General features: G+C 51.3%; 1 non-coding gene across 1 annotated transcript; it reads left to right on the top strand.

Moving 5' to 3' along the window:
- Positions 1 to 7,216: 7,216 nt before the first annotated feature.
- On the top strand, positions 7,217 to 7,323 carry LOC120663239. The gene has a single exon (XR_005670455.1). It is a non-coding gene; the product is annotated as a small nucleolar RNA R71 (small nucleolar RNA).
- Positions 7,324 to 15,448: the final 8,125 nt, after the last annotated feature.

Genomic DNA, 15,448 nt, shown 5'->3' with positions numbered 1-15,448 from the left:
TAAAATGAGCCATTTTGGAGAATCTATCAACAACCACGAAAATGCTATCCCTCCCCTTCTTAGTTCTAGGCAATCCCAAAACAAAGTCCATAGAAATATCAAGCCAAGGGGAAGTAGGGACAGGCAAAGGCATATACAAACCATGGTTGTTCAGTCGTGACTTAGCTTTCTGACAAGTAGTGCAGCGGGCAACAAGGCGCTCGACATCACGGCGCATCCGGGGCCAAAAGAAGTGGGCGGCCAGCACCTCATGCGTCTTGTAGACGCCAAAGTGTCCCATGAGACCGCCTCCGTGTGCTTCCTGCAACAACAAAAGACGAACCGAGCTTGCTGGAACACACAGCTTGTTAGCGCGAAACAGGAACCCATCCTGCATGTGAAATTTGCCCCATGGTTTGCCATTCATACAATGAGCTAAGACATCTTTAAAATCAGAATCATCGACATATTGATCTTTCACAGTTTGCAAGCCAAAGATTTTAAAATCTAACTGGGATAGCATGGTATATCGACGAGACAAAGCATCAGCAATGACATTTTCCTTCCCATTCTTGTGTTTAATAATGTAAGGGAAAGACTCAATGAATTCTACCCAATTTGCATGACGACGATTCAGATTTGTTTGGGTACGAATATGTTTCAAAGCCTCATGATCAGAATGAATTATAAACTCGCGATGCCAAAGATAGTGCTGCCATGTTTGCAAAGTGCGAACTAAAGCATAAAGCTCCTTATCATAAGTAGAATATCTCAGGTTAGCACCGCTTAATTTCTCACTAAAATAAGCAACCGGTTTTCCTTCTTGTAACAAAACAGCACCTAGCCCAATACCGCTAGCATCACATTCAAGCTCAAACACTTTATTAAAATCAGGCAATTGCAAGAGAGGAGCATGTGTTAACTTATCTTTCAAAGTGTTGAACGCTACCTCCTGCGAGTCGCCCCAAGCAAATGGCGCACCTTTCTTTGTAAGCTCGTGCAAAGGGGCTGCAATGGAACTAAAGTCACGGACGAACCTACGGTAAAAACCGGCAAGTCCAAGAAAGCTCCGAATTTGTGTGACCGTCGTCGGTGTAGGCCATTCCCGAATGGCATCGATCTTGCTGCTGTCCACCTCAATGCCCTGTGGAGTAACAACATAGCCAAGAAACGAGACACGTTGTGTGCAAAAGATGCATTTTTCTATGTTTCCAAACAAGTGAGCAGTACGCAACGCATCAAAAACAGCACGCAAATGTTCTAAATGTTCTTGCATAGACTTGCTGTAAATCAGGATATCATCAAAATAGACAACAACGAACAATCCTATGAAAGGCCTTAGAACTTCATTCATTAAGCGCATAAAGGTACTGGGAGCATTAGTCAATCCAAACGGCATAACCAACCATTCATATAACCCAAATTTCGTTTTAAAAGCCGTTTTCCATTCATCACCCAGTTTCATTCTAATCTGGTGGTAACCACTACGCAAATCAATCTTAGTGAAAATAATGGCACCACTAAGCTCATCTAGCATATCATCAAGGCGTGGTATAGGATATCGATAACGAATGGTAATGTTATTAATAGCACGACAGTCTACACACATACGCCATGATCCATCTTTCTTTGGAACAAGTAACACAGGAACTGAGCAAGGGCTAAGAGACTCACGGATGTAACCCTTGTCGAGCAACGCCTGTACCTGGCGCTGGATCTCCTTCGTCTCATCTGGATTTGTACGGTACGGTGCGCGGTTCAGAAGCTGTGCGCCTGGAATGAGATCAATCTGGTGCTCAATACCACGGAGTGGTGGAAGACCCGATGGCAAGTCCTTGGGAAAGACATCAGCGTACTCCTGCAAAAGGTTAGCAACCACAGGGGGAATATCCAAAGACGGTGCATCATCGAGTGAAACGAGCACACTATAGCATACAAGTGCATAGCAGGGCAAATGAGCATCGCAGAGATCATCAAAATCAGCACGTGTAGCAAGTAAAACAGGAGCATTCAACTTGATTTCAGAATTAGAGGGCGATGGTTCAAGTTGTTTAGCATTCCTAGCAGCTCGAGCAAGATCATCTTGAACAATTTGTTCTGGTGTCATTGGATGTATAATTATTTTCTGACCCTTAAACATGAAAGAATAATGATTCGAACGACCATGATGCAAGCTATCAGTATCGTATTGCCAAGGTCTACCAAGTAACAAAGAGCATGCTTCCATGGGAATAACATCACAATCGACAAAATCAGAATAAGCACCCATGGAGAAAGGAACACGCACCGACCGTGTTACTCTAAGTTTTCCACCATCATTAAGCCACTGAATGTGATATGGATTCGGATGCTTACGAGTGGGTAATGACAACTTCTCGACCAGCACGGTACTCGCCAAGTTGTTGCAGCTGCCGCTGTCGATGATGATGCGAATCGACCGCTCCTGCACAACGCCCTTTGTATGGAACAGAGTGTGTCGCTGATTTTTCTCGGGCTGGGCGACCTGTGTACTAAGAACACGCTGCACAACAAGATTTTCATACCTATCCGCATCGCCCGGGGTGACATGTACCTCCTCATTAGCTGCATGGTCAGTGGCAAGCATAGCATGTCGAGGTTCTTCGGAATCACTTTCAGAAGAGTACTCACCATTGTCACGGATAAGCAAGGTACGCTTGTTTGGGCAGTCCCGAATCATGTGCCCAAATCCTTTGCAACGATGGCACTGAATATCCCGTGTACGTCCTGTGGAAGGAACAGCACCTGTGGGAGGGGGTGCTGCAGGTTTGGCCGACCCCTCGCGTGGTGTACTGCTGGTCGTGGATGACGCAGGTAGAGCAGGCGCTGAGCTGGTTGCCGGCCTTCTTCCTGCAAAAGAGTTAGGATATGTCTTCGAACGGCGTCCCTGCACTTCACGTTCAGCTTTGCAAGCATATGCAAACAATGTGGTCATATCAGAATATTCTTTATAATCAAGGATGTCCTGAATTTCGCGGTTCAAACCACCGCGAAAACGAGCCATAGCAGCGTCATCTGTCTCAAACAAACCACAACGAATCATACCTTTTTGTAACTCCTGATAATAGTCCTCAACAGACTGTTGACCTTGTCGAAAGCACTGCATTTTTTCAAGCAAATCTCGTGCATAATATGAAGGGACAAATCTGTGTCGCATGGCAACTTTTAATTGAGTCCAAGTGGTGGGAGTGGGATGTTTTTGTTTATATTCACGCCACCAAATTAAAGCAAAATCAGTAAATTCACTAATAGCAGCTTTAACTTGAGAATTAACAGGAATATCATGGCATGAAAATTTCTGGTCGACCTCTAGTTCCCAATCAAGATATGCAGCAGGATCATATTTGCCATTAAAAGACGGAATTTTAAATTTAATCTTAGCAAATGAGTCATTAGGTTGATGACGTACCACACGGCGGGCACGACCGGTGCGAGTACCCTCTTCCTGTTCCGTGTCACCGCCATAATCTTTCTGTAACTCTGTGATCGATGTGGACAATGTGTCGAGCCGTGCCACGATGGTGTCGAGCGTGGTCTTAGCGGCCATCTGAGCGAGGTCGAGCTGATCGAACCTCTCGGTCGATGACGTGATCGTCGAGTCAAGCCGTTCATGCATCGTCTTCATGTCCGCGGCCAGTCCATCAACTCGTGTCCGCATGTCCTGCAGCTTTTCATCCGTCATGCCTTCGTCTCCTGCCATAGTTAGTGCAAACACAAAAACAAAGCCTACGACAACAAGGGTGTAACGGTTCACAAGGCGCTCACAGTAGTGCTGTTATCAAATTCTTATCCGTTCTTACCAAGCACACAGGGGTGATCTGCAACCAATAGGTAGAACCGGCGAAAGATTGGAGGAGCGATTGCCTGGAGAAACAAAGTCTGCTCGTCGTAGAACTATGTGGGGTTCTGGGTAGGCTGCACTCAATGCAAGGGTTAGCACAATCAAACAATAATGCAAGGTTGAATTATAGTGCCAAACACATAATCAAAGCTGCTGGAAAACAAGGTGCAAAAATTGAGCAAGGGTATGGGGGAAAGGAAAAACACAAAAGTGAAGAACAAGGAGGGGCGCACACCTAGGCGTCCTGCGTGATGCACCCAAATGAGGTAACCTCCGTTCTGTTTCCCTGTTTTTTTTTGTTTCTGTTTTTTTTTTGTTTCTGTTTTTTTTTTTCCGGAGAAACTCACAAACTGATTATATGAGCAAAGGAATACAAATGAGCAAGTTACCACACACACTTTTCAGGAAAAGTAGGGGTATTCCGGTAACAAGAAGATCCGGATGTCCCTTTGTATGGTAGGACTGCCGAGGCAAACAAGACTTTCTCAATTGAAGTCGATCAGGATTAGGCAAACCTTTTAAACTTGCTAAAAGGAATACACAACCGGTGGATAGGGAGGTGTGATCCGAAACAGAAAAAGGAAAGGGGTGGAGGCGTCGGTGCGTGAGAGGCGCGACCAGAAATCACGCACGCGGTTGTGTTTCTCTCTTTCCTTTTTTTTTTTTGACTTGCCAAACACACAAGGCAGGGGAGGGCGATCAGGGGCAGAGAGATGGTGGCGGCGCTAGGGTTAGACGAAAAGAAAACAAGGATAGAACACAAAGTAACCAGCAACAATTGAACGCGTAAGCACACAAATTCAACAATGCAAATTATTGAAAGAAAGTGCAAGGCTCAAAAGGGTGCTGGGACAAGGATCTAACCTGATAATAATTGTTTTTTTTGGTTTTGTGGACTGTAGGAAAGGGAAAAACACTAGATAAACTCACCGATCAACCTGGAAACCTGATACCACTTGATAGAGCCGGAGTGCCCGATCTTTCGGTGAGTAGGGATAAATTCGACTTGGCGGAAGATGACCCTCACGATCCGACTACGACGAGCGAACCCGAAGCGCCAATGCAATCGCTGAACCAACTCCCTGTGGTTACCGACCTTGTTGGCAAGATCAGCCTGATCACGAAGATCGTTTCCTGTCCGCAATCGAAGAACGAACAAGAAAAGGATGCGAGCAATCTGATTATCTCTCGAAGGTGGAGTCCTGAATACACGAGGACAGCGCTGTTTTGCGCGTGTTCCTGAGTAGCTAAAGCTAGATGTAAACAAAACTCAAGTCTGAATTGAAAAGAAACTTCTCTATAAATAGAGGGAGAGGGGGCGCAGCCCCTAGGGAAGGGCGGCCAGGAGATGGGGCGCCGCCCCTGGTGTCCAGGGCAAAGGGAAAGGGCGCAGCCCTAGGCGCCCACACAAGGGCCTCTGTTGGGCCAGCTTCTATTCTTCTGGGCCTTCATTCTTTAGTAGCATGACGAAGTTCAATTCTCTTGCACGGGCCCGAGTGATTGGCCCAGAAGATGGCGCCTGGGGTGGAGGTGCATCTGGAGACGCTAGAGAAGGTGCTGCTGGTGTAGACGTACTCGTGGTGTCCTCATCACCCCCTTTGGCCAGATGCTTCCTCAACGGTTATGAACTTTGGAAATATGGTGCACGGCCAAAAGTTTGCTCGAAAAGATGTCCAAATTATTTTTCCCAAAGGATTTTAAAACTCAGAAAATATTTTTGTTCTTTTTGTAAAAAGGGAAAAATGCTAGAAAAAATTCCAGCATGCAGAAAACAATTTTGAAAATTTCAAACATGCAGTGGAGAAAAACAAATAAGGTACAAAGAAAATGTTGAAAAGCGGATGAAACAAACATGAGATAAATACCAATTTACCTTTGGCAAGGGCGCGTCGTTTAAAGTCCGACGTGCATGACTTTTCTCCATCGTTCTTACCATTCGTCGGCTCGTCCTGGAGAACTGGACGAGGCCGAACTCTCGACCTTCCGCCACACCTTCTTTTCCTTCTTCTTTCTTTTAGGTGCGGAGGGTCATTGTTTTGGCTGGGGTTCTGGTGCACCCCAGAGTGCTTGCCCTTCACTGTCTTGTTGGATCATGAAGCGCTGCTCTTCCTTCTTCTTGAACCTAAAAAACATATCCTCCCTTCCGACACGGAAATGGATTTCTCCCTTTCCGACATCGATCCTTGCCTTGGCAGACCTTAGAAAAGGTCGCCCAAGTACGAGGTCGACTCCGAGGTCACCCTCCATATCCATTACCACAAAGTCAGCAAGGACGAAGGAGTCTCATACTCGTACAAAAATGTGTTCGGCTATCCCTTCGGGATACCGAATGGTTGAATCTGCAAGCTGTACGAGCATAGTTGTTGGGAAAAGAGCAGGATATTCAAGTGCTTCATATATTACCTTGGGCATTATATTCACGCTTGCCCCCAGATCGCATAGGCATCGCTCGAAGTGTTTGATGTAGATCGAGCAGCTGATCATGGGGACCCCTGGATCCTCTTGCACCGCTGCCACCATGCCGTCCCAAACGTTGTTCCTTGGGGGATAGTACCTACCTGCATAGTTATTGCATGGTGGCCTCCGGGACGAGTTACCCCGTCCGGTAGACACCATGCTGACATTTTCAACGGGAGACTCGGGTTGCCCCGGGATATTCCCGCTCTCAATAGCAGGTAACGAAACAGCAATTTGTGCAAGCTGGGTTTCGATCATTTTGTTGAAACTTAACTGGTTTTTAAGAGTAGAAGAAAAAGCTTCAAGCTTAACATTTAAACTTTCCAGGGATTTGTCATTGGCCAAAAGCTTTTTATTTATATTTTCGTTGATTTTAACTTGGCCAAGAACAAGTTCTCTCAAGGGAGGTTGGTTTGAATTGAAATTCGAATTATAAGAAGGATTGTAGTTATTACCTCCCTGAAAAGGTGGACGTGGCTGGTTCCACCCCTGGCCTCCTTGTGGTGGACGGTACCCGTGTTGTTGTTGTTGTTGTTGTTGTTGAGATATGTGCAGTCTTCATGGGTTTCGGGGCAATCGTTCCCCGAATGTCCATTGTTACCGCAGACTTCGCACGTGAAGTGCGAACCCATGGTGTAGACGGGAGCATGGATCGGTTGTTTGCTCCCTTCCTCCATCTTCTTGATTCGGAGGTCCAGCTTCGCGGCAATCATATCCATCTCTTTGACGATATGCTTGCCTTTTGTATGGGGTTGGAGTCGTTCATCGCTCCACCCCTGATTGGAGACCATCTTCTCGACCAATTCTTTTGCTTTGGCGATAGTCAGGTCGAGGAAGGCTCCTCCAGCAGCAGCATCAATGGTGGCTCGAGATGTCGTTGTGAGCCCGTTGTAGAAGCTTTACAGGACGAGCCACTCATCCATGCCATGATGAGGACAGGCCAGGATGTATTCCTGCAGGCTCTCCCAAGCTTCTGGGATGGATTCCATCCCTGTCTGCTGGAAACTTGAAATTCTCCCGCGCAGGGTATTTGTTTTGCCCAGTGGGAAGAATTTTGCAAGGAACTCCTTTGAAGATTTGGCCCAGGTGTCGATGTCCTTTTCTTTATAAAACCACTATTTCACCTTCCCCAGGAGGGAAAAGGGAAACAGATGAAGCTTGACAACGTCGGCGGCGACACCCCGTATGACAACGGTGTCGCAGAGCTCTAGAAAATTCTGCAAATGTGCATTTGCATCCTCGTTCGGCTTGCCACAGAATGGGCTAGCCTGCACCATGTTGATGAGGCTTGATTTGAGCTCGAAGTTCACGTCCCCAACATTGATGTTGGGGCCAGTGGGCACATTGTCAGTAGAGGGGACAGAGAACTCGCGGAGAGTCTTTTCAGCCATAGCCTCAAGAACGAGTGGTGCTTCCGAAATGGGTTCCTGTGCCGGGAGGATAGCGAGAGGAGGAACGACGCGAGGTCGTGCCCTTCTCACGAGCCTCTCTGGATTGTCTGTGTAGTTTTCCGGCAGGGAGAAACTGATCATACACTACCCCTGTCTTCTTTCAAATCAAAAATAAAAGAAGACATAAAGTGACATTAGCCTGAAAGAGTAAAGACTATATCCTGAGTACAAGGTCTAAGTTAATATCAGCACAATATCTTTGTTCACATGCCGTCCCCGGCAACAGCGCCAGAAATGCTTGTTGACATTTCTTAGCGCAATCACTAGGAATGGTTAATCCTTAGAAACAGCGCCAGAAATGCCTGTTGGCAGTCCTTAGTGCAATCACTAGAAATGAGGGCGCCGAACCCATCCTAGCAACTGCACCCAAGGGGTGCCACTCTCGTGGTATAATCAATATGATTACAGATGGATCTGCAAGCGCACGGATATACTGTTGCAGCATTTCACCTGGAGAGTAAAGTGTATCGTCATTTATTTGTGTCCCAAAGGACGGCAGCGGCAAAGGTATTGTACTCAACATTAACCATGACATTATGCCTCAAGCAATAGGCACTACTCTAACAGGGGTAAGTACAAATAAAGAATAAGCAAGGGTAATGTGACACAGCACACATCCATGCTCCAACAGGAAGGAATAAATGAGAGAAACTATAAAATAAAGAACTACTCTATCCTACGTCAAGTCAGCTGGAGCTTAGGCTAGGTTAGGTGTCCTAGTGCTTCTATCCAAAGCTTGGGTAATGTTAGATCATGGTTCGGACTGCAGGTGCCAGGAAAATGGGATAGCACGGAGAAGGTCCCGCACTGGAGTACATCCAGTCCCGTTACCTCTTTGCATGAACTCCTACACCGAACCCGAACGTTGGGGAGTACGCTAAACGGAACACCGCTGTTACACCGGACGGACAGGGCTGTCTCCACCTGCCGTCTACCCCAGTCACACCGTGGAGCACGGTCATATCCGAAGGATCCCGCATACCCGAGCACCACGCTCGTGTATGAAGCCACTACTCTAGTGCCCCTAGGTCTCCCACCCTTCGGATGGACGAGTAAAACACTAGAGCAAGCCCGAAAGCACAACGAACATCTATCCGTACCCGGATCATCTGGCCTAACCAAGACCGTAGCATAACTTATGAACGATCTAAGCATGGATTGATAAACTATCAAGATAGTAAAGCAACTATGGCAGAACTCTATATTATGAATAGAAGTTTGACAAGTCGGATACAAAGCCATACCAGGAGCCGAGGATTGCTCAACGACCCCGAGGACGACTTGCTCGCTAAAGAGAACTAGCCTAGCTCCACTACCTAGCTAAGAGAGCAAGAGAGAGGAGAGCCTTCTTGGAGAGAATGGAATGAAGTGTGTGTGTGTGTTGAGAGGGGTGGAGAGAGGCCCTATTTATAGCTCTAGAGGTAGGTTTCCCGCCAACGCACATATGGAAGGTGATCAGGTACCTTGGCAGCTACTCCTCCTCGAAGCGCACCTGGACGGGAACCAGGCCAGGTTCGGCCGACCTAGGGGGTCGGCGGACCCCACCTGGCAGCCCCTTGGCCTGATCCTTTGCTGAGTGGTTGATTTGTTGGATCTTATCCTTATCCTCTAGTGCATCTTGCGTGGAGGCCCCATTACCTCTGACATGTGGGCCCTCTTTGTAAGGGTGTGATGCCAGATGCGATATTCTGCATAGTTGTATGGCGTCTGCTGCGTGTTTTCATCTTATTCCGCTCCTGCTCATCTGAAATGTACAAAACTCAAAAATAACTGTGGAGCGAGGTTAGTGATACAAATATATGAGTAAGACATGTGGTTTTCCTTTATTATTGAGTCTAGTTGACGGGTGAAAATGGCACTTAAGCATCGTCAACAGGCCCTGAGGCTCTGGCTGGGTCGCGGAGACACGCCGGATCGTAAGTGGCGCCGAGCCCCCGAGCAGGGTCGCTGGTGGAGTCACGGAGACGCACCGAGTAGTCATGGCGTCCGGGCCCTGGGGCCCTGGCTGGGTCACGGAGACACGCCGGGTTGTAGGTGGCGCCCAGCCCCCAAGTAGGGTCACTAGCGGGGTCGCAGAGACGCGCCGAGTAGTCACGGCGTCCAGGCCCTAAGGCCCCGGCTGGGTCACGGAGACACGCCGGGTCGTTGGTGGCGCCCAGCCCCCGAGCAAGGTCGCTGGCGGGGTCATGAATACGCGCCGAGTAGTCAGGGTGCCCAGGCCCTGAGGCCCCGGCTGGGTCACGGAGACACACCGGGTCGTAGGTGGCGCCCAGCCCCCGAGCAGGGTCGCTGGCAGAGTCACGGAGATGCGGCGAGTAGTCACGGCGTCCGGGCCTTGAGGCCCTGGCTGGTTCACAGAGACACGCCGGGTCGTTTCCAGGAATATTCAGAGCATATTCGCATTGTGGTAAAAATCCAACCGTTGTATCTCTGAGCGGATCTGGCGCACCTGACAGAAGAGCGGCGTTGTCAAAGGCAACAGTAAAAAGAAAGTTATTGTCTATCCCATTTCATCCGCTGTAAGATTTCCGGCCCGATCTGATCCGGCCGTTGATTTCGGATCTGCCCATTGTAGGGCCTCCAATATTTAAACAGGGGAGGCGGCGCTTAGCGACCACCCTGTCCCCGAGCACTCCAGAGCTTTCCGCTGCCTTAGCTGACTCGGCGAGTCTCCAGAGCTCTTGGCTTTCTTCTTCCTCGCGACTTCCTCCCCTCACCTGAGCCTCGCCGCCATCGCCATGGCCGCCACACCTGCCGCATCGGCGTCCTCGACCTCGGGGAGCTCCGGAGAGGCTCCGCCAGCGTCGTTGTCTTGGCAGAAGTGTTCGCTCCAGGAGAGCGACATCCAGGACATGGTGGAGCGCGGCATCCTCCCGGAAAAGCATATCTTCGGGTGGCGGTGCTGCTATGGGGAGGAGTCCTCGTCGGAGGACACGGACCAGACGGTCGTGTTCAAGTCCTTCTACGAGAAGGGCTTCGTGCTGTCCGCAGGGGCCTTTTTTCGCGGGCTTCTTCACTTCTATGGGCTCGAGGTAACTCATCTGAAGCCCAATTCAATTGCTCAGATCGCCATCTTCATCCACCTCTGCGAGGGGTACTTGGGGATCGCCGCCCATTTCAACCTGTGGCAGGTTCTGTACCGCCTCAAGGGGCATTCGTCCAACATTCGCCGAAATATTGTGGGCGGGGCCGCCTTCTCACTGCGCCAGGGGAGTGTCTACCACGACTTCGAGCTCCGCGACACCAAGAAGGGGTGGGTGCGGGAATGGTTTGTGGTGGCGAACCCGGTGCCCTGTCTCCCGGCGAGCACCGGCCGCGCGCCAGAGTACAAGGTGTGCTGGGAGGAGCCGCCGACCACCATGGAAATGGTGCAGGTGGAGTGCCTCCTCAAGGAGATCACCGACTTGTCGGCGCAAGGTCTAACGGGGGCCGTGGTGGCCATCTCCTTCTGCAGACGGCTCACGCAACCGATCCAGGAGAGGGTCCATCCGGCCTTCGAGTACTGGGGTCATCAGGACCCGACCCGGGGACATGAGCGCAAGGTCCCCCGGGAAGAGATCGTGAACCGGGTCGCCCACATCATGGCGGGGCAGATCCGGGACAAGGGCTGCCCAAAAGCCCACTGCCTGAAGCGTCCGACCAACGCCGTAAGTTTTTCTTGAATCTTCCGAGTTGTTCTGTTCATTCCGAGTTGTTTCCTCTATTTTTGCTCTGTTTTTCCAAGCGTACCCGTTGGGTTGTAACACAATTCGGATCCTTTGCAGGCCAAGGTCTTGGAGTACTGGTCCCCCGCTCCTCTGCCTGAGGGGGACCCTGGCAAGGAGCCACCGCCCCCGCCGAGCTGCGCCAGCCGGTGGAGGAGGAGGTAGAGTTCTCCTCCGACTCCTCCGGGGGGAGTGAGTCGGAGGTGGAGATCACCGGAGCCTCGGGGCTACCGTCGTCGGCCACCCCGAGAAGGAAGACGCACCGCACCGTGAAGAAGATCCCGCTGTCGAAGGCGGGGTTGGCGGCGACGCAACAATCGCTGAGGAGCTCGACCCGAAGGGGGACGAGCAAGGTCCGAGGAGCATCAGCGCCCCCGGCTACTGCTGAAGTGGGGTCGGCATCGGCTGGCCTCCAGGCTGAGAAGGAAGTGGCCCAAGGGCTGGGCCAGCTGCGCGGGGAAGTGACGCCCCCGCGTGCCAACTCTGGGGCTCAGCCGGCCGCGCCGCTGAAGCTCAAGTTCTCGCTACGTCAGAGCGGCGTGTAAGTTTCTGAATCTTGATCCCCATTCTTGCTTGATTTTGGCTTACTGAAGCTGTGCTGAGCGCCCTTGTCATTGGTGTAGGAGGGCGTCGCTCAACAGCGCTAAGAGGAAGACGGAGGAGTCGTCCACTGAGGGTGGCTCCTGTGATGCCGCGATGTTGACCTCGCTGTGGGCAAGTCTGGCGAAGAGCCGCGCCCACCGCGAGGAGGAGAAGAAGAAGAAGGAGGAGGAGGCCAACGACATGGAGATGCAGGATCCGCCCCGCGATGAAGGGGCGGCACACATTGTGGTCGAGACCCGCGAGGTCCCGGCCATTGAGGCGGAGAGGACCCGGGCAGAACCCTCCGATGGGGTGAGAAGCCCGCCGGCCGAGGAGGAGGCCAAGGAGGACGAGTCGCTCGGCAGCCACTTAGTCGAGTGCGCCAAGCTAACCCATGAGTGGGTCGAGGTAATTCTCCTGCCTTGTTTTGTTTGTGAAGCCGACTTGTTCTTGTGGGTGTTGTCTTGTGATGCCTAGTTGCTTTCCAGGCTCTGGTAGAGCTGTCGGAGCAGGCCGCCCAGGAGCTGGCCGAGGGGAGCACCGCCACCAGTCGGGTGGCGGAGTCGAGGCTAGGGTGGCCGAGCTGGAGGCGTAGGGCCGCCAGTTGGAGGCTGAAAGGGTGAGGGCCGAGAAAGCTCTGCGCAAGGAGAAGCGCGGTAAGGAGTCGGATTGACATTTGCCGAGTCCTTCTGCACTATTTTGTCTCTGAATTGCTTTTTCTTTAGAGCTGGAGGCCTGCACTAGGGCCAATGAGGAGCTACAGAAGCTCCGAGAGGTGGCTGAGGCACGGGAGGCCACCACCGAGGAGAAGCTTTGCCTAGAGCAGCAGGCTCGGCGAGGTACGATTCGGAAATCATACTGCTGTTTATTTTTGGTTGTTTCTCCAGCTTGGGCTGACCCAGCCGGGTGCTTTTTAGTAGAAGTGGAGGATCAGGCGGCACAGGGTCGGGCGACACTGGATCGCCTGAGCAGGCTGCTGGAGGCACTGCTTGGGGCGTTCGAGCCCGAGGGCGTGGCGGCTGCCAAGAGCCTATCTGGGAGGCTGGAGGCGTCCCGTGGCCGTCTGGAGGCCTTCGTCAAGGGAGCTACCAGGGCAGCCGTGCAGCATACCCTAGGTCTAGTGAAGACCCATCTCCCGGAAGCGGATTAGGACCCAGTGGGAGACGGCGACCCTGAAGACTTCTCTGACGCAGACTGGGAGGCCAACCACGCCGCTCTCCTGGAGATCACAGCCCCCGAGCATATTGAAAATGACTCGGTAAAGAACGAGAATAAGCAGAGCATGATGTATAAAACACGACAAACTTTATTAAATGAGTAGATGGGTACATAGCTTTGCATTTTCTATGCTTCTACGGGATAGAAGAGGCATAAGTGCTCGATATTCCATGGGTTGCCCACATTTGTACCGTCTGGCCTCTATAGGTGGTAGGTTCCAAGAACCACTATCCCACTGACTACAAAGGGGCCTTCCCATGGGGAGGATAGCTTGTGAGCACCGGTGGTCGACTGGATTCATCATAGAACCAGGTCACCGACATTGAAGTCGCGCTCGTGGACGTTGCGATCATGATAGTGCTGGAGCTGCTGCTCATATCTCGCATGCTGTATGGAGGCCGTTAGGCGGTGCTCCTCTGCCGAGTCAATGTCGGTGCATCAAGTCGCTTCGGCTTCATTTTCGTCGTAGTTCTGGATGCGCGGAGCACCAAAAGCTATGTCCGATGGCAAGACTACTTTAGAACCGTACACCATAAAGAATGACGAATAACCGGTAGCCCGGCTTCTCTATGTGTGGTGCCCCCAAACTGCTATGGGTAGTTCTTGGAGCCACTTTGCACCATACTTTTCGATCGGATCGAAAATTCTGGCCTTGAGCCCCAGGAGGATTAAGCCGTTGGCCCTTTTGACTTGGCCATTGCACCTGGGGTGCGCTACGGAGGCGTAGTAGACATCGATGCAGCTTTCTTGGCAGTAGTCCCAGAACTCAGAGCCTGTGAACAAAGTACCCAGATCTGTGATGATCCGGTTAGGCACCCCGAATCGGTGTGATATCTCCTCGATGAACTCGGCTGCCTTGGCTGCTGTAGTGGCTGTCACTGGTTTGACTTCGATCCATTTTGTGAACTTGTCGATCGCCATGAATATGTGGTTGTATCCGCCGACGGCCGTCTTTAGGGGTCCCACCTTTTCGAGTCCCCCACAAGCGAATGGCCAGGAAGGCGGTATAGTCCGTGCTGTTGCTTGGAGAAGAACTGGCACCCGGGACATCGTCTAACGATGTTTTGGGCATCGGCCAGGGCCGTGGGCCAGTAGAAGCCTGATCGAAAGGCTTTCCCCACGAGGGTGGAGGCGCCCGCATGGTTGCCCTAGATACCCGAGTGGATATCGCTAAGGAGTCGGACTCCCTCATCCTGTGTAATGCATTTGCACAGGGTTCTTGAAGATGCCGAGTGCCTAAACAACTCGGCACCTACGACGATGTAGTTGCTTGACCGGCGAGCGAGCTTCTCGTGCTCCTTTCCCTTTGGATTGCTTTTGTTGTTCTTGATGAAGTCGATGATTGGGGAGCGCCAGTCGGTGTCGAGAGTCAGGACTTGTTGCCCTATGGCCGGGACCAAGTCGGGCTTTGTAGGAGGTTCCTCTTCCATCTTGACCGTAGGGTTGTTGAGTGCTTGAATGAACACGCCAGGTGGTACGATGGATCGCTAGGATCCGATCTTGGATAGGACGTCAGCCACCACATTGTCGTCCCTGAGGACGTGGTGGAACTCCATACCATAGAACATGGCTTCGAGCTTCCTAATCTCCCTGCAGTAGGCATCCATCTTCTCCTTGGTGCACCCCCAGTCTTTGTTGACTTATTGTATGACGACTTTGGAGTCACCATAAGCCAGCAGACGTTTGATGCCGAGTGTAACAGCGATCCGGAGACTGTGGATAAGAGCTTCGTACTCGGCAGCGTTGTTTGTAGCCTTGAAAAGTAACTGCAGGACATATTTGAGTTGTTCACCTTTCGGGGAGATGAAGAGAACCCCAGTGCCTGCTCCGTCGTAGTTGAGGGCGCCGTCGAAGTACATGATCCAGTGCTCGGATCTGGTGTCGGGTGGAGGGTCTTGGATCTCGGTCCATTCAGCGACGAAGTCAGCCAACGCCTGAGACTTGATGGTGGATCGCGGCGTAAACTCGATCGTGAAAGCGCCGAGTTCTACTGACCACTTGACGACTCGGCCGTTGGCGTCCTTGTTGTGCAGGATGTCTCCGAGTGGGTAGGATGAGGCAACCTTGATCTTGTGGGCCTGAAAGTAGTGTCGGAGCTTTCTTGACGTGATGAGAATGGCGTACAGAAGCTTCTGCACTTGTGGGTAACGTGCCTTGGACTCGCCGAGTACTTCACTGATGAAGTAGACCGGTGGCTG

This window comes from Panicum virgatum, chromosome 2N (genome assembly GCF_016808335.1).
Source record: "Panicum virgatum strain AP13 chromosome 2N, P.virgatum_v5, whole genome shotgun sequence".
In the NCBI taxonomy this organism is placed as follows: Eukaryota; Viridiplantae; Streptophyta; class Magnoliopsida; order Poales; family Poaceae; genus Panicum; species Panicum virgatum.
Note: the sequence above shows the minus strand (reverse complement) of the source record. Positions and strands in the feature narration are given on the sequence as shown.